We start from the raw sequence: 19072 nt of genomic DNA, 5'->3' as shown, positions 1-19072 counted from the left end.
TTACTGTTAATGGGTTTCTAAATGCGTGATGCACATGAAAAAAGTAATACAAACGAATAGTATAGTTAAAGGAGTGACCACTGGACTTAGTGTTTTGAAGTAAAAATTCTGATATAGAAATACAAAATGTCACATGTAATGGTACATACAGTCCCCTCTGAAACTATTGGAATGGCAGGGCCAATTCATTTGTTTGTGCTATACACCGAAGACATTTGGGTTTGAGATCGAAAAATGGGTATGAGATGAGAGTTTAGGATTCTGGCTTTTTATTTCCTGGTATTTACATCTAGATGTGTTACACAACATAAAACTAAGAACCTTTGGTATCAGCCCACCCAATTTTTAGGTATGCAAATGTATAGGAACAGATAATAGTTGAAGTAACTTAAAGTAAATAACACTTGCCTACTTACTTGCAAATCCATTTGCTTGCAATAACTGCATCAAGCCTGCGACTTGCTGACATCACCAAATGGCTGATTTCTTCTTTTGTGATGCTTTTACCATATCCTCTTTCAATTGTTGTTTGTTTTGGGGGATTCGCTGTTCAGTCTACTTTTTAGGAGGTGAAATGTATGCCAGGCTAAAACCTTCCGCTTTTTCCCCCTGATAAAGCCCTCTTTTGAGTTCGCAGTGTCTTTTGGATCATTGTCTTGCTGCATGATGAAGTTCCTCCTGATTCATTTGCATGGATTTCTCTGTAAATTGGCAGACAAGATGTTCCTGTAAACTTCTGAATTCATTCTGTTGCTACCATCATGAGTTACATCATCAATAAAGATTAGTGAGCCTGTTCCAGAAGCAGCCATGCAATCCCAAGCCAATGACACTACCTCCACCATGTTTCATAGATGAGCTTGTATGTCTTGGATCATGAGCAATCCTTTCTTTCTTTCTTCACACTTTGGCCTGTACATCACTTCGGTAGAGGTTAATCTTGATTCCAGAACTTTTGTGGCTCATCTCTGTATTTATTTACGAATTCCAATCTGGCTTTCTGATTCTTACTGCTGATGAGTGGTTTGCATCTTTTGGTATGACCCCGATATTTATGCTCTTAAAGTCTTCTTCGAATGGTGGACTGTGCTGCCTTCACCCCTGCCCTGTGGAGGTTGTTGGTGACTGACTGTTGTCTTTTGTTTTTTTCTTCACAGCTCTCACAATGTTTCTGTTATCAGCTGCTGTTGATTTCCTTGGCTGACCCATTCTGTGACTGTTGCTTGGTACACCAGTGGCTTCTTTATTTTTCAGGACATTCCAAATTGTTGTATTAGCTAGGCTAATGATATGCCCAATGTTTTTGCAGTGCCTATTGCAATGGCTTGCTTTTCCCCCATAGACAGCTCTCTGATCTTCATTTTGGCTTATCCTTTTTAACAACAAATGCAATCTTCACAGGTGAAACTGAAGGCTAAAACAAAGAGTAGATGTTCAGAGCCATTTGTTGTTAAAACAATGAATCTAACAGGACACACCTGGGTAACAAGAAACACTTGTCAGTCACATATTCCAATATTTTTCTCGCCTACAAATTGGGTAGTCTGATACAAAATGTGCTATGTTCTATGTCATTTAACAATATAAATACTAGGAAATAAAATCTGAAATTCTAAACTCTCTTCTCATATTCATCTCTTGATCTCAACCCCAAATGTCTTCAGTTGACAGCAAAAACAACTGAATTGGCCTTGCTGTTCCAATAGTTCTGGAGGATACTGTAGTTTAATGAGTGCTCAATCAATTTCAGCTATAAATGTAACTATGAGCTTACATGTGCTGTTTGTGGCTACCCTAACATTACAGAGTGCTCTATTGTGAATAATGTTAAATCCTAACCATGATTAACGGCAACGAATTGAAAAGATGTTATTCATGAAAATACACTCATTTTAAATTTTATATATATATATATATATATATATATATATATATATATATATATATATATATATATATATAAAATCTTAATTGAGTAATGCCTGTGAGGCTATTTTGGTATGTGCACAACAGTATCAATGCTAATAGGCTCAAAAAATTTAAATCTGTTAACTTTATGTAACCGACCTCAATGAGTTTATTCATTTATCAAATCTGTTATGTCCATTACAAGCTGGACCATTAAAATTTAAAATGCTGTCACACAGAATCTAAACCAACATGTGGGTTGTTACCAAATTAACACAATAATGAAACAAATAACCCAACGAAACTACCTAATATGTGTAACTGAGCAGTTGTGTTAAAAAGAACAATCCAATATTTTTTAATTGTGTAGAAACCATAACATTCCCAAAGCCTTCAGCTGGAAAGTGGGGAAAAGTACAAAATCCCAAAACAAAGTTAATAAATGGCTTTTAACATTTCAGCTGAGAAGAGGTTGCAGAACGTCTGTCAACATGTAATTGAATTTTTTTTTTATTTTATTTTTTTTTTAATACAATTAGAATACTTAATTGAATTTGTTCTTGGCAATCTTGGCAAAAATTACACAGAAAGCACAGAGAGAACAAGGAGAGGAGCAAAAGGAGAACACACAGAAGTAACCAGGTGTGTGTTTTGTAAACACCTGAATTTATCTTTTAAAACAAAAAGTGTAGCTACAGTACACACTTTTTGCAGCCCTGCATGTATAAATCTCTGGGCCTCTGTTTGATCAATCTACATAGTGTTTTTATGTGTTCATCCATCCATCCATCCTCAACCGCTTATCCGATATTCAGCCCTGGCCTGCCTGATTTTGCTGTGCATGTGCAAAGGCAATACTGTGAGAAAACTATCATCAAACTGTGTGTAGACGTTGGACTTAGGGTGCTGGGGGTCCCTGGGCTTGAACCACTGTTGGGGTCCTGTACCTGTATCAACAGTGATGCCTCTGCTGCCAGATGATGGACTGACACATAATTCCAGAGGCATAAAAACAGCAAGTAGTCACTGAGCAAAGAGAGACAGAGAAAAACAATGTCAAACATTATATAACATATATTCTATATAGCCATCACAAGAAAGGAATACAAGTGTGCAAAAATGCAAATATAAAAGAATACAAAATCATGGTGACATGGGAGTGATATGGTGATATGGACTTATGTCCATATAGTATAGATAGATACATTTATAGTCCAAATGAAATCCCTAAAATAAATAGGACCTTACCTTTAATAAGTCCACCTTTGGATGTTTTTTTCCCTTTTCTGTGCTCCAATATCACATTTCATGATATCCAACACTAACTAATATAAAAGCCCACTGCACCTGCATGAATTCCTAACCCTCCCATTGTCAAAAGCTAAATCAGTAAACAGAAGGCAAATATGACTGATGTATAACTAAACAAATCAAAGCACCTGTTTCAACAATATCTTGAACTTGGACGAGTCACTGGCAATATTTCCTTGTAAATATTCAGATTGCTGTGTTAAAACTTAAATATTTATTTAGAGGTTTTGATTAATGTAGGGATCCCCATTCACCTGGAGCCCTGGGCTACAGGAGGTGCATATGTCCTGCTACTATATTTTCTGTAGAGAGACTCTCACCCATAAGCACACAAAACATACAGTAGATATAAAAGGTCTACACACCGCTGTTAAAATGGCAGGTTTATGTGAGGTAAAAAATAAAATAAAATTAAATTTAAAAAAGAAAGAAAAGAAAAAAAGATAAATCATGCCAGAACCTTTTGTACCTTTATTGTTGTGAAATTGTAACCTATAAATTAAAGTGAAAAACAATACAAATAATTTTAGGGGGAAAATAAAAAATGTACAATAACCCAGTTGCATAAGTTTGCACACCCCTATACTAAATAAGTTTGATACACCTTCACTTAGAAATATGCCATTCTTCCTCACAAAAGCATTCTAACTCTCAAATTGACGGCATCTCCTGGGCACAGCCCTCTTCAAGTCACCCCACAAATTTTCGGATTTCGGATTTGGATTTAAATCTGGACTCTCTCTGGGCCATTCCAAAACCTTGTTTTGATCATGCTTTAGTGAAGCCATTCCTTTGTTGATCTGGGGGTGTGTTTCTGGTTGTTGTCATGCTGAAAGTTGAAATTCCTCTATATCTTACGTGTTTTAGCAGAAGCCTACATTCATTATTCCTTCCACCCTGATTAAAACTCCAGTTCCAACTGAAGAAAAACAGCATGCTTCACCATGGGGATGGCATACTTTTGTTGATGTGCTGTGTATTTATTTTTGCACCACACTAGAGATGCATGGATGTATCAGCCGATAAAGGATAAAGGAAATTTTTCACGCTATTGGCCATTGGCCAATAATTTACAAACTTCCAGTGATCAGGGCCGATTATATCCTGTCAATCAAAAGAGGGCAGGAAAACAATACGCTTTTGGATAAAAGCGTCTGCTAAATGAATAAATGAAAACACATTGATTTTGTGGTGTGTGTAAAGATTATGTCTCTTGTGTGGAATCATGACAGAACATCAGTCTGTAAGCTCTGCACTGCTAAAATTTTACACCAGATGCTGCAGCAGTGAAGCGGGAGTTTCAGCGTCGAGTCTAATTTTTTTTTTTTTTTCCGTGCTGCTCAAGCTGCTCGCTGAATTAAAGCAACAGTACACTGTTGAAAGATTTAAATGAAGATGAGCTGACAACAAATTATATATTACACAGAAAAATATATTTGTAGAGTAGTATATTTCATATCCAGTTAATGTTTATATTAAATATTACCAGTTTGTTGTTCAATGATGAAGTAGAAATGTTTTTGTTTGTGGTGAGTGAATATGAGCCTAACAGGAGGTTTTTTTTAGAATTCAGTCAACTAATTCTGTTAATATGAATGAATAACATTCAATAAGTTAAGAAATCTTACTTTAATGTTCAGAATGTGAGTGTGCCCTGCGATGGATTGGCACTCTGTCTGGGGTGTACCCCGCCTTGTGCTCGCTGGGATAGGCTCCAGGTTTCCCCGTGACCCTGAAGAGGATAAGCAGTAGAAGATGGATTGATGGATGGATGGATAAGAGCCTTAGACGTAAGAGATCTAATATTTAATAGTCCTAGCTTCAGATCAAAGGTGCTCGCTGTGCATTCAGTATGATATAATTTTATGTTAGTTAGGTTACTAAGACAAACTTTCTGAAACGTTCTATGTATTTGTTTGGCTCGGTGAACAGACAGTTTCTATAGAATGTACTACAAGTGCAGAACTATTAATTGAACATTGCCGAAGTCCCTCTTCAGAACTTCTGTGTGCTGCAGCCTGATGTTGTTTACCACCGCGTGCAGCACAACAGCTCCAATGCTCTAGTCCTTCTTCAGGATTGCGGGTACCTGCACAGCAACATCAAGGACATGAGCACCAGAGAAACAGTGTGTGCGCACCTTACCTTTTGATGAAGCAATGTGGATGTTCCGCACAAAGGAGTCTCTGATGATCACAGCCTTTGATTTGGTCTGATGGAGAGAGCGGTTCTTGGTTGGAATCTCGAAGACTGGGGGTAGCGGAGGGGGAGAGGGTCTGGCCCGCGCCTTCAGCTGCTGGTGCACCCAAAGTCCGTGGTGTGTAGGCGCCAACGTGATGGAGACCTGGGCTGGATACATCCTGGGTGCACAGTCCCTGCAGAGAGAAACACACGGCGTAGAGAGGCTGGGAGTGGTTGTATCATGCTGCGTGCTTACCTTGGATTTGTAGGCGATAACAAAAGATGTTTCCAGCGCGGTTCTTTGCTCGTGCAGCTGGGCCTGCTTGTTGACTAGGCCATGCATCATGCCTTATCTGGCCAAGCTAACGGCAACGAATTTAGCTCAGCCTGGTCACACTGCCCACATTAAATTACTAATTCAGTTAACTTTCCTGATGTGCGGTTGCTTTAATCTGGTGGTTAAAGATTTTAGTGTTTATGATGACGTTCAAGGTCACATGACAATGCCAACATGGCGGATGTAATATGTCCGGGATTGTATTCATACTACACACAAATACTGATTTGTGCATACTGTTTCAACTGCCGTGCAGTAGGTACTATCACAGTACGCAATTTCAGATGCAGCCTGTTACTTTAACAGATGCAATTGTAGAAACGTTGATATGGATAGAGCTGAATCCACGTACCCGAAATGATCCAGGTTTAATCTGTTTTGAATGCCCTTATTCATCTTAATTTATTTTCACTATATTAGCTTGCTAAGTGTTATATCCACAGTTATGTTAGCCTACATGTTTATAACTGCTTCACTGAATGTTCATTTTGGTAGTTTCATCAATCATTTACTTTTTGTGGTCATTTTAAGATTTTTTTCCATTGCTCTCTCATGTAGCCATAATGGAAATCATATTCATCTTCTGTAGTTTGCAATATCTAATGTTGCTTGCAATGTACTGATTACTACTGTCAGTACACTCTGGAAAGAAATTCCTGTCTCCTCATTCTTTAAACAAACTGATGTTTCCTGCAATTACTGTTCAGTCAATGCCGACTGCATCTTTCCTCTCCCATACAACTGGATTCAACTTTACATGTTTTTATAATTGTTGATTTTTAGAGCACTAAACTGAGAGATAGCCATACAAAACCTACTGCAACCTGAGAACAAATGTTTTTAAAAGTTTGTGTGACATGTTACACTCTGCACACCAAATGCAGGTGTTTATACAGTGTATCTTTAATTTGGGCAGAATTACACAAGTAATTCTCTCCAAACAGAGATTCTTTTGAATGAACAGTGCTTGTTTTGTGCCACACATAATGTTGTTCATTGACCTTTCACGTGTCTGTCTGCATACTCAAGAAAGCATATTGTTTGCCATACAAAACCTACTGCAACCTGAGAACAAATGTTTTTAAAAGTTTGTGTGACATGTTACACTCTGCACACCAAATGCAGGTGTTTATACAGTGTATCTTTAATTTGGGCAGAATTACACAAGTAATTCTCTCCAAACAGAGATTCTTTTGAATGAACAGTGCTTGTTTTGTGCCACACATAATGTTGTTCATTGACCTTTCACGTGTCTGTCTGCATACTCAAGAAAGCATATTGTTTGGAGGAGACATGAAATAAATGTAATGTTATTGTACATTATAGAGATATTTATATTTATATTATATTTACTGTCCGGTCATCTGAAAGTGTTGTTAGCTGTTATTAGCTGCCTGGGAAATAAAATGCAAAATGGCGCATGTGGGGTCGAAATAAACTACTCTGACATTAAATAAAGTGTGTGTCTATTATTAATAGCTCAAATTGTATTAAATATCACTAAAAGCATCAAACACTTTTGGAGCAGTGGTGCCACCTCTGCCAAAACTGTCAATCACTTCATCAACCAAACTCTTTTAGTCATCATCAAATACCTCCTCTAAAATGTATTTATTATAAGGTAAATTTTGGGGGAGATATCAAGGTCAATTGACTTGGAAAAATTACAGAACACTATTACCCTTTTAACTTAAAATGTAAAATTGCATTGTGTTAATGCAGCCAGCCACTAGAGGGCCTCAGAGACATTTTGGTTTCACTTTTAAACTCTTGTTAATATGGCCACCCACATATACAGTCATTGGTCAGAACCGGAATGTTTCACCACCATGTAGTACTTCCTTCATAAATACTGTATGTAATAACCATCATCTTCATCATCAGACCTTCTACGCATCCTGAACCTATAGGTGCAGTCTCCATGGCTCCTCCACTTTCCTAATCACCATCAGAGATATTGAAGCAATTGAAGGAAGAGATCCAAAATTTAAAGGAGACAGTAAAAATGCCTAACGGATTGCATGGAATCCTTTCTCGACCAAGCCAAGGAATCTGAAGTTTCAGTACCTGCTTCTCCATATTCCTCCTGTTCTCATTGTGCTTATGACTCTGATGTCATATGAGTCATATGGACTCCTCAAGAATCTGCAATGTTCAAACATCACATCTTGCTGGATCACTTCTGGTTACCATCTTCTTGTCATATGTTTATGAACCACACCCATATTCTTGGTCTCTACCAGCCCTTGAGCAACAGTATGGTCAGGCCAATCACCTGGCCCTGAGAGAAAAATGCTATGCATATTTGCTATGCTGCAATGCAACTGCAAAATAGAGGATCAAAAGTCATTCTGAGTCATAGACACCAGTCTTGTCATGCCTATGCTTTTCTATATGATGTCTCAGAAGATACAAAGATCTTGCCACAAGCTGTGGACTCTTAATAGCTTGAAGGAAAACCTGAAGTTCTATAGCTTCACACAATCTGCCAAGGCCCTTACCAGTTCCAACTTTTCTGCACACTGTTAAGAAAAGTGCCAATTGCATGTTTGTTTCCACATCTTCCTTTGCTGAACTTCTGCAAAATGTTGAAAGATTGTGGTAAGTCAATGCCTTACCTAATTGAAATGAGAAAGAAGTCACCAGATCCAAACAGGACAAAAGAGCCTTAGATATGTTAGATGAGAAATCTGAGAAAGTTGACATGGATGATATACAACGTTATGCCACACCGCTGTTATGGAAGGATAGACTACCTTCTTTTAAATCAACAAAAGAAGTAGTATTGCCATTGCTCCATAGCACAGAGCGAAAGCTCCAAAATAATCCACATTTAACTGAAATCTATGCCAAAGAGATTCAAAGGCTAATAAACTCGATATACAGTATCTCACAAAAGTGAGTACACCCCTTACATTTTTGTAAATATTTGATTATATCTTTTCATGTGACAACAATGAAGAAATTACACTTCTAGTAGTGAGTGTACTGCTTGTGTAACAGTGTAAATTTTCTGTTCCCTCAAAATAACTCAAAACACAGCCATTAATGTCTAAACCGCTGGCAACAAAAGTGAGTAACCCCTAAGTGAAAGTGTCCAAATTGGGGCCAATTAGCCATTTTCCCTCCTGTCATGTGACTTGTTAGTGTTACAAGGTCTCAAGTGTGAATGGGGAGCAGGTGTGTTAAATTTGGTGTCTTCGCTTTCACACTCCCTCATACTGGTCACTGGAAGTTCAACATGGCACCTCATGGCAAACAACTCTCTGAGGATCTGAAAAAAAGTATTGTTGCTCTACATAAGGATGGCCTAGGCTATAAGAAGATTCCCAAGACACAGACACTGAGCTGCAGCATGGTGGCCAAGACCATACAACGATTTAACAGGACAGGTTCCACTCAGAACAGGCCTCGCCATGGTCGACCGCAGAAGTTGAGTGCACGTGCTCAGTGTCATATCCAGAGGTTGTCTTTGGGAAATAGACGGATGAGTTCTGCCAGCATTGGTGCAAAGGTTGAAGGGGTGGGGGGTCAGCCTGTCAGTTCTCAGACCATACGCCGCACATTGCATCAAATTAGTCTGCATGGCTGTCGTCCCAGAAGGAAGCCTCTTCTAGAGATGATGCACAAGAAAGATCACAAACAGTTTGCTGAAGACAAGCAGACTAAGGACATGGATTACTTGAACCATGTCCTGTGGTCTGATGAGACCAAGATAAACTTATTTGGTTCAGATGGTGTCAAGCGTGTGTGGCAGCAGCCAGGTTAGGAGTACAAAGACAAGTGTGTCTTGCCTATAGTCAAGCATGGTGGTGGGAGTGTCATGGTCTGGGGCTGCATGAGTGCTGCCGGCACTGGGGAGCTACAGTTCATTGAGGGAACCATGATGCCAACATGTACTGTGACATACTGAAGCAGAGCATAATCCCCTCCCTTCGGAGACTGGGCCGCAGGGCAGTATTCCAGCATGATAACAACCACTGCCTTGTTAAAGAAGCTGAGGGTGAAGGTGATGGACTGGCCAAGCATGTCTCCAGAAATAAACCCTATTGAGCATCTGTGGGGAATCCTCAAATGGAAGGTGGAGGAGCACAAGGTCTCTAACATCCACCAGCTCCTTGATGTCATCATGGAGGAGTGGAAGAGGACTCCAGAGGCAACCTGTGAAGCTCTGGTGAACTCCATGCCCAAGAGGGTTAAGGCAGTGCTGAAAAATAATGGTGGCCACACAAAATATTGACACTTTGGGCCCAATTTGGACATTTTCACTTAGGGGTGTACTCACTTTTGTTGCCAGCAGTTTAGACATTAATGGCTGTGTGTTGAGTTATTTTGAGGGGACAGCAAATTTACACTGTTACACAAGCTGTACACTCAGTACTTTACATTTGATCAAAGTGTCATTTCTTCAGTGTTGTCACATGAAAAGATATAATCAAATATTTACAAAAATGTAAGGGGTGTACTCAGTTTTGTGAGATACTGTATTTCTTTAGTGGCCCCAGAACAAGGACAGCAAATCACTGTTTCTTGGTACAGTCCTCACCACTTGGTAGATTCTATAGTGAAAACCAAAGCACCACTGACCTATCAATGGCAAGTTTTACCTTTTAGCACAAGTACTAGTCCTTGTTGTGCAATTCATTCACTCCAAAGCTATGTTAAAGAATATCTCCAATCAGAAAAAGCATTACAGATTCAGTCCTCAAATCCTTTTATGTGAATAACTGTTTGCAGTCCTTGACAAACACAACAAAATATAATACAAATACAATACATATATCGTACTTTGAACTATCAGACCTTAACAATGAGAAATGTATGCAGAGTGTCATCCTCTAGCAATTATGTTGGAAAAGGAGTGAAAAGGATGACCCACTCATATCAGATTCCAACCAGCGGTTGTGGCTTCAGTGGGAGGGAGAACAACACCAAATCTGGTTTCCTGGATGGTATGGATCATTTAATGACAATTGGACACGTGAATGACATGTTTTCTGCTATGCATCTGAACAAACCTATGGATCTGTAGCATATATGAAAATGGAAAGTGCTCAGGGAGACATTCATGTATTCTTTCTTATGGCCAGATCAAGAGTGGCTCCAAGGAAAACTCATTTGGACTGAATTAACTGTGAATATAGATAAAACCATCTTATGATCTGATTCCATGGTAGTGTTAACATGTATAAAATCAGAATCCTGTCACTACAACCCCTTTGTGGTCAATCGTGTAACAGAGATCTTGGAGCACACTGCCCCAGAGGATTGGAATTATGTAGGTTTGAAAAGCAACTCTGCAGATGACATAACCAAAGGTCTTATTCTAGCTTCTCTGACCGCTTCCTCCAGCTTAAATTATGGTCCTTCTTTCCTTCAGAAATCAAAAGACCTATGGCCAGTTACTTATCCTGAAACCACAACCAAATTAGAAATGAGAAAACAATTCTGTGGTAATACAATAAATGATTCCTTAAGCCAAACACCCAATTTCACCAAATATTCAATTGGGACTGACCTTGTTTAGGAAACATTTTAGTCTTTGTCCTCCACAGTCACAGACCTCATTAGGAGAGAGTAGTGTTAATTTCGATAACAAAAACTATGATGAAAAATCTTTGTCAACAACCTTTTTTTTCCCATGATGAAGAAGAGAAGACACCGACGTCATTAAACACTAACTATAACTATATATTTATGGAATCCTTGGGACCAGATGAACAAAACATATATCTCTGATTTCATTTCCACCATCTTGGATTTTTTTGTAAAACCTACTTTTGCGAACTAGTCCTAGAATTTTTGTCCGATCAGAACCAAACCAGTGCCAAACGATTCTATTCTCACTATCAAAAGTTATCAAAAAAAGTTTGAACTTTTGACTTGAGGTAGCTACGGTATGCGAAAACACAGGAAGTAGGTGTGGCCACGTTTACTATATACGTATACTAGAATTTTCACAAATATAAATAGGCTAAAAGTTCACTTTAGAATAAGTCTAAAAACATGATAGCCCGTAACATAATATTCAAAACTATATAGCCTATTTAAAATTTTTGTAAAATACACCTTTGACTATGTCATCTCTTGCATCTGGGCACAACATCCGTAGCAATCAAATTTTAGGAGTCAGGAACATTGCAATCCTGTAGCTCATGTGAAGGGGAGTGTCACTAGTGCCCATCAGTTCTTCTAGACATGAGGCACACACACGGGTGACTTCGCAGAGCACAGGCTCGAGGGATGCTGCTTGGCAGTGTTCAATGAGTTTGACAGATCACGTCAGCGCAAGTGATGCACTTGGAGTGCCCTCGAGCTCAGACTTGAGGTCATTAGTAGCGACTTTGAATAACTTTAGAAATGCAACCACTGTTTTCAAAGTGTTTTCATTGATCTGCGCAATTCTTTCATACTGGTTATTGGTCACCAGTAATGTGGAGATCTCCTCATGCTGTTTCAGTATTGAATCTAACATATAATTATTTGAATTCCATCGGGTGTCGATGAATTGTTTGAGGCATGTCTTCAAGCTGTTCTGCAGACCTGAATGTTTTAAATATTTTACCAGTTGTTATGCATTGGTCAACCGTTCAGACAGGTTGGGTGTCTTGTCCCACATGTCTGGGGCAAATGATGTGTGCTGGACAGGATGACGTTCAGGATGTGCGCATTGCAGTTCAGCCTGGTGTATCCACGCAGGACAGCAACTACGTATGTTGGCTCCACGGTCAGTGACAAACACAACACAGCCAACTAGCAGTGACGTGTCTATTCCAAATGCACACAGTTTCTGGAACAGCAGGCTCCTGATGTTCTCTCCTGTTTTTGACACTTACATTTACAATGTAAGTGACATTTACAAAGGGAGCCGCAAACACCACCCTCGAAATGAGACCAAAGTCATTGTTTGTGTAAGGAATGGTACTGGATATGAATGAAGTTTTATGGTAATCCTCAGTCCGTTGTGACGGCACATCCATACGTTTCAATGATGGGTTTTATCTTCATTGCAACAGATGACTGTAGTGCCTGTGCCTTTCCCTCAACATGTCTGGAAACAGTAGTTGGATGTGGCAAAGTATCTCTTACATCAAATCTGCCATATTTAGTGGCTACATAAACAAAGTGTTGAACTATGTCAACAAAGCCTTACAAAGTCATACGGCCTTTACAGCAAAGTGCAACACATTTATCTGTAGTTTCTTGCTTAATATGAGCAGGAAGAAGTGCTTTATCTTGGAATGAGAGTTTACTTTGACCCTGGAGAATGAAGCAGGTATGTCGCCTTAACCCAGAGGTGCGAGATTTGTGCCCGTTTTTTCACATTTATCTCAACTTACAAAGTTCAATTCTTTTCCATTTGTTTCAGTAACAACTGAAAATTGTTTCCAAATGTCAGACTTGCCTTGTTTTGTTTTTGTGAAGTAAATAGCCGCTTTAATTTTCTTCTCAACCTCATTTGTTGAGTCCATTCTTGTTACACACCGAAGCTATATTTTTTGATCGCCCACTCCCACCCGCAGCAAAGGTAAAAACCGCCTGCTCCCGCGAGATTTGCATTGGGTCTCGTGGGACCCACGGGATCCCAATCCCAATGCAGTCCTCTAGTCTGAAGGCACTTGTCAAAAATGGAGGAGTTTAGCCACTTGGTGGTGCTATAATAGTAAAAAAAAAAAAAAAAAAAAAAAAAATTTTTATGAAAATGGCTGTGTATATGGTGTGTAAATGATTGTGTATTATTCACTGTTTCAGACATACACATATTCTTTGTATCCTACATTAGATCTCATTATTTTAAACAATGGGTTTCAGGACCACTGCTGTCAATCAAATCGTTCGTTAAATATTTGAGATTATTTTATTTTAAAAAAAACTTGTTTATTGAACTAGTCCTAGGTTTTTCACTCAAGCTCAATAAAACCACTGTCGTACAATTCTGTGTACACTCTTGGTTAATAATTAAAAAATTGTTGAACTTTACCCTTTGGATAGCTATAAAAGGGTCATTTAAAATATGGGTGTGGCAAAATATGAAAAGCCTATAAATCCTAAACGAAAAGGCAAAACTTCATGAGACTAGGTGAGCACGTGCAACATATAATTCTAACAGTTAAACAGTATAACAGTTAAAAAAGGTGAAAAATTACTGTATTCTTTTGGAAAATTAACTGAAATTGCTATTATAACCAATAGATGGCGACAGAGGACCACACTTTGGTTCATTCTTCTCAACAATATAGCTCTTTTCACAAATTCATAAATATCTGATCTAAGACATAAAATCAACATTATAACCACTAGATGGCATTCTAATCTCTAATAGATGTCCAAGGTCCAATCAGTGTATATGAGGACAATTGTGAATCTTGAAAAACATGGCCGCTATTGGTCGAGCAATGTTCAGCAGCTACTAGACAAGGTTAGTGAAGGCCGATATTTCTTAAAATTATCATGGTTTTTCTTTGATTTAGGTGCTTATAGGATTGCGCAATATTAAGTAACATCTTTTAACGTTTTAAAGGGTTCTAAACAGCGTGAACCCCGATAATTGCTGCTTGCAGCTATATTTAGGGGTTCAAGCCCAAAGAAAAACCCTATTATAATTGTAAGGTTATTTAATATTTATTTATTTATTTATTTATTTATTTATTTATTTATTTATTATTCTGCCATAAAACTGATCGTGCAGACCAAACTGTATGGTCTAGAAAGCTGAAACTTTGAGGGAAGGTAGTACCCTAGAGCACTACAGCATCGCAAATTTTCAGCTTGATTGGCCTGATGGTGGCATGTTTAGAAAAATTGACATAACTTTTGAACGTTTGTCACAGACTCAAGTGTCTTATATCTGTGGAATCAGATATGGAGAAACAAAGATGAACAAAATGTATATCCGATTTGATTTCCGCCTATAAAATTTTTCGCCACCTTGGATATGTTTTGTAAAACCTACTTATGCAAACTACTCTTAGGTTTTTCATCCGATTGGGACCAATCTGGCGCCAAAGGATTCTATGGAGTCTCCCTTTCAAAAGCTATCAAAAAAAGTTTGAACTTTCAACTTGAGGTAGCTACGGTATGCGAAAACACAGGAAGCAGGAGTGGCCACGTTTACCTAAATGGCTATCACTCTTGAACGAAATGAGATATGTTCACCAAATTTGGCATGCTTGTGTCTGAGAATCATCTTTGGTGCTCCAGAGAAGTTTGTGCAGTTTTGCCACATGGTGGTGATATAGTACTGAAAAAAACTTTAAATTGGCTGTAATTATGCAACTTTTGTTCTGATTGACTTCAAAATGTGCAAATTTGAAAGTTTGTCTTTGTATCAGTGGCCATCAGTGTTTATGAGCATATTCATGTATGTTGAAAAACTTGGTCACTATCAGCCAATCAAATTTCAGTAGCTAATAGACAAGGTTAACAATGGCTGATTGGAAACTTGGTGGGCCTATTTGACTCTTGGTCTAAGAGGTTTGTGCAAAGTTTTAAATAATTCGGCCACTAGTTGGCACTATCACGATTTTTCATTGTGTTAACGGTCGTATATAGTGCAGTGTTTTGAACAAATATAACTAATATATATCAAATGATAGAACGACGATAATTGCTGTCTGCAGCTATATTATAGCTATTACGATATTTATAGTACTGGCAGACTTCATATAATTGAAGGAACGATGAATGGAGCCCTTTACTGGGAGATTCTTGAGAAGAATCTGCTGCCATCCACCAGAATGATGAAGATGAGATGTGGGTGTAACTTTCAGCAGAACAGTGATCAAATGCATACAGCAAAGGAAACTCTCAATTGGTTTCAGAGAGAAAAAAAAATCAAGGCGTTAGAATGGCCTAGTCAATCACCTGACGTGAATCCAATTGAACAAGAATTAAAGACAATATGTTTAGAAGAATGCGCTAAAATCACCTGAATATTGTGGCTGATTAATTTCTTCATACCGGAAGCGACTCGAAGCTGTCATTACAAAAGCTTCTCCACTAAGTATTAAAAATATTTCAGTTACTGTGTTCAATACTTTTTTCTTGTGTCATTCGACTTTATTACACATAACTTTATTTATGGACTTAAAGTTGTGAATTCTTTATATTTATGGTTTTCATGAGTTAATAATGATGTCTAGTGAAAATTTCATGTGAATAGCCTCATTGGAAATATATTTACTGAAAAAAATGTTGACTTGTCCAATACTTGTGTCCCCCACTGTGTATATGTATATATGTATGTGTGTGTGTGTATATACCCAGCAAACAATTAGACATAGAATAGTCTGTGAAAGGTCGCAAATATTACCGTTGATATAACATATAATCAAGCCGCAAAACAGGGACACTTTTACATGCATTTTATCGTCAAAACCAAGCCTCTAAATGTAACGGCTCTAAGCGGATTTCCCTGTGTAATGAATGACTTCAAATCTATGTAAATATATGTATATTTACATAGATTTGAAGTCATTCATTACACAGGGAAATTTTCCCAAGAGCTAAGCATTAATTAATATTTGCAAAAATTGTAGTTAAATTTGGAACAAGAAAAATTAGATGGTTGACAATGATGTTGCAGGGGGACAAACACTACATGAGGATAACTGCAGCATATACATGAAGTTCCAGTTTTTGATTCCAGCACTGCAAGACATTAATCAAATTTTGTAATAATTCATATACAAATATATTCTCACTGATACACATGCATATAGTATTTTGTAATTGGCTGTATATACGTCATAATGTGGTGTAAATACACTGCACAAATATTTATACACAAAGTTACACACATTACAATACTATTTTTTCTAATCAGATATGTGTAATCCCTTTTGTACCTATAATTTCTTGAAAAGTACACAAGTCCTCATTTTCCAACATTATGTGGTAAGATATAATTAAAGCATATAACATACCGCATGCTTTAAAAAATCCGTAATTAAACAATGCTTCAATAATGTGGATGTTAGATTCTGGTCTATGGAATTCCCATGACAAATCTTATGAATGACAGACAACTATGATATAGTTCAACAAACTCTGTGAATATTTTTAATAATCATGCCTGAATTTTAGTAAATGCAGACAAAGTGAATAGCTGAAAAATGACATTCAATATTGTAACACACAAAACAGCCAGATATACCCATGTATTGCTAATCAAAGAAAACAATTTTTATTAATCAGACATCAAATAAATCCCAATGGAATTCTCAGTATATACAAGCTCATTAGAATTGTACTGTTTGGAGGCTGTCACGCGAGGGAGAGGAATGAGGTTCCAAAATTGAATCTGAACTGGACTCACACCCAATTCTTGTAGGACACACTGGAGATCCCACATAGCTCTGCTGTGAACAGACGGTGGATATATCTGAATATATTTGGCATTTCGTTTCATTGGTACATACATGTACTATATGATGCAGTCTGAACCAACAATTTCGGAATCAGTAAACTTCAGATATTAGCTACACATTATGTGCAGTGAGGGAAAAAAGTATTTGATCCCCTGCTGATTTTGTACGTTTGCCCACTGACAAAGAAATGATCATTCTATAATTTTAATGGTAGATTTATTTGAACAGTGAGAGACAGAATAACAACAAAAAAAATCCAGAAAAACGCATGTCAAAAATGTTATAAATTGATTTGCATTTTAATGAGGGAAATATGTATTTGACTCCTCTGCAAAACATGACTTAGTACTTGGTGGAAAAACCCTTGTTGGCAATCACAGAGGTCAGACGTTTCTTGAAGTTGGCCACCAGGTTTGCACACATCTCAGGAGGGATTTTGTCCCACTCCACTTTGCAGATCTTCTCCAAGTCATTAAGGTTTTGAGGCTGACGTTTGGCAACTCGAACCTTCAGCTCCCTCCACAGATTTTCTATGGGATTAAGGTCTGGAGACTGGCTAGGCCACTCCAGGACCTTAATGTGCTTCTTCTTGAGCCACTCCTTTGTTGCCTTGGCCGTGTGTTTTGGGTCATTGTCATGCAGGAATACCCATCCACGACCCATTTTCAATGCCCTGGCTGAGGGAAGGAGGTTCTCACCCAAGATTTGACGGTACATGGCCCCGTCCATCGTCCCTTTGATGCGGTGCAGTTGTCCTGTCCCCTTAGCAGAAAAACACCCCCAAAGCATAATGTTTCCACCTCCATGTTTGACAGTGGGGATAGTGTTCTTGGGGTCATAGGCAGCATTCTTCCTCCTCCAAACATGGCGAGTTGAGTTGATGCCAAAGAACTCCATGTTGGTCTCATCTGACCACAACACTTTCACCCAGTTGTCCTCTGAATCATTCAGATGTTCATTGGCAAACTTCAGACGGGCATGTATATGTGCTTTCTTGAGCAGGGGGACCTTGTGGGCGCTGCAGGATTTCAGTCCTTCACGGCGTAGTGTGTTACCAATTGTTTTCTTGGTGACTATGGTCCCAGCTGCCTTGAGATCATTGACAAGATCCTCCCGTGTAGTTCTGGGCTGATTCCTTACTGTTCTCATGATCACTGCAACTCCACGAGGTGAGATCTTTCATGGAGCCCCAGGCCGAGGGAGATTGACAGTTCTTTTGTGTTTCTTCCATTTGCGAATAATCGCACCAACTGTTGTCACCTTCTCACCAAGCTGCTTGGCAATGGTCTTGTAGCCCATTCCAGACGTGTGTAGGTCTACAATCTTGGAGAGCTCTTTGGTCTTGGCCATGGTGGAGAGTCTGGAATCTGATTGATTGATTGCTTCTGTGGACAGGTGTCTTTTATACAGGTAACAAGCTGAGATTAGGAGCACTCCCTTTAAGAGTGTGCTCCTAATCTCAGTTCGTTACCTGTATAAAAGACACCTGGGAGCCAGAAATCTTTCTGATTGAGAGGGGGTCAAGTACTTATTTCCCTCATTAAAATGCAAATCAATTTATAACATTTTTGACATGCGTTTTTCTGGATTTTCTTGTTGTTATTCTGTCTCTCACTGCTCAAATAAACCTACCATTAAAATTATAGACTGATCATTTCTTTGTCAGTGGGCAAACGTACAAAATCAGCAGGGGATCAAATACTTTTTTCCCCTCACTGTATGCACTTTCAGTTATATGCATAGTGGAAAGGTTTTTGCTTTTCAAATGGATATAAAAAACTAATGAATCAGTCAATGTTACACAATGGCACATTTGTATGAATGAGAAAAAAAGAATCACAGAAGTTGTTGATTTAAATTCTAGACTTAATCATAAACACTAATTATGTTTCTTGCCACCTTTCCTGGCTGTGGCATTTTTTAGGTAGCTACCAATGGCCTCTCTGCAACTGGCCACAGTATATTC

The sequence above is a fragment of the Ictalurus punctatus genome, chromosome 28 (assembly GCF_001660625.3).
Source record: "Ictalurus punctatus breed USDA103 chromosome 28, Coco_2.0, whole genome shotgun sequence".
Classification (NCBI taxonomy): Eukaryota; Metazoa; Chordata; class Actinopteri; order Siluriformes; family Ictaluridae; genus Ictalurus; species Ictalurus punctatus.
Note: the sequence above shows the minus strand (reverse complement) of the source record.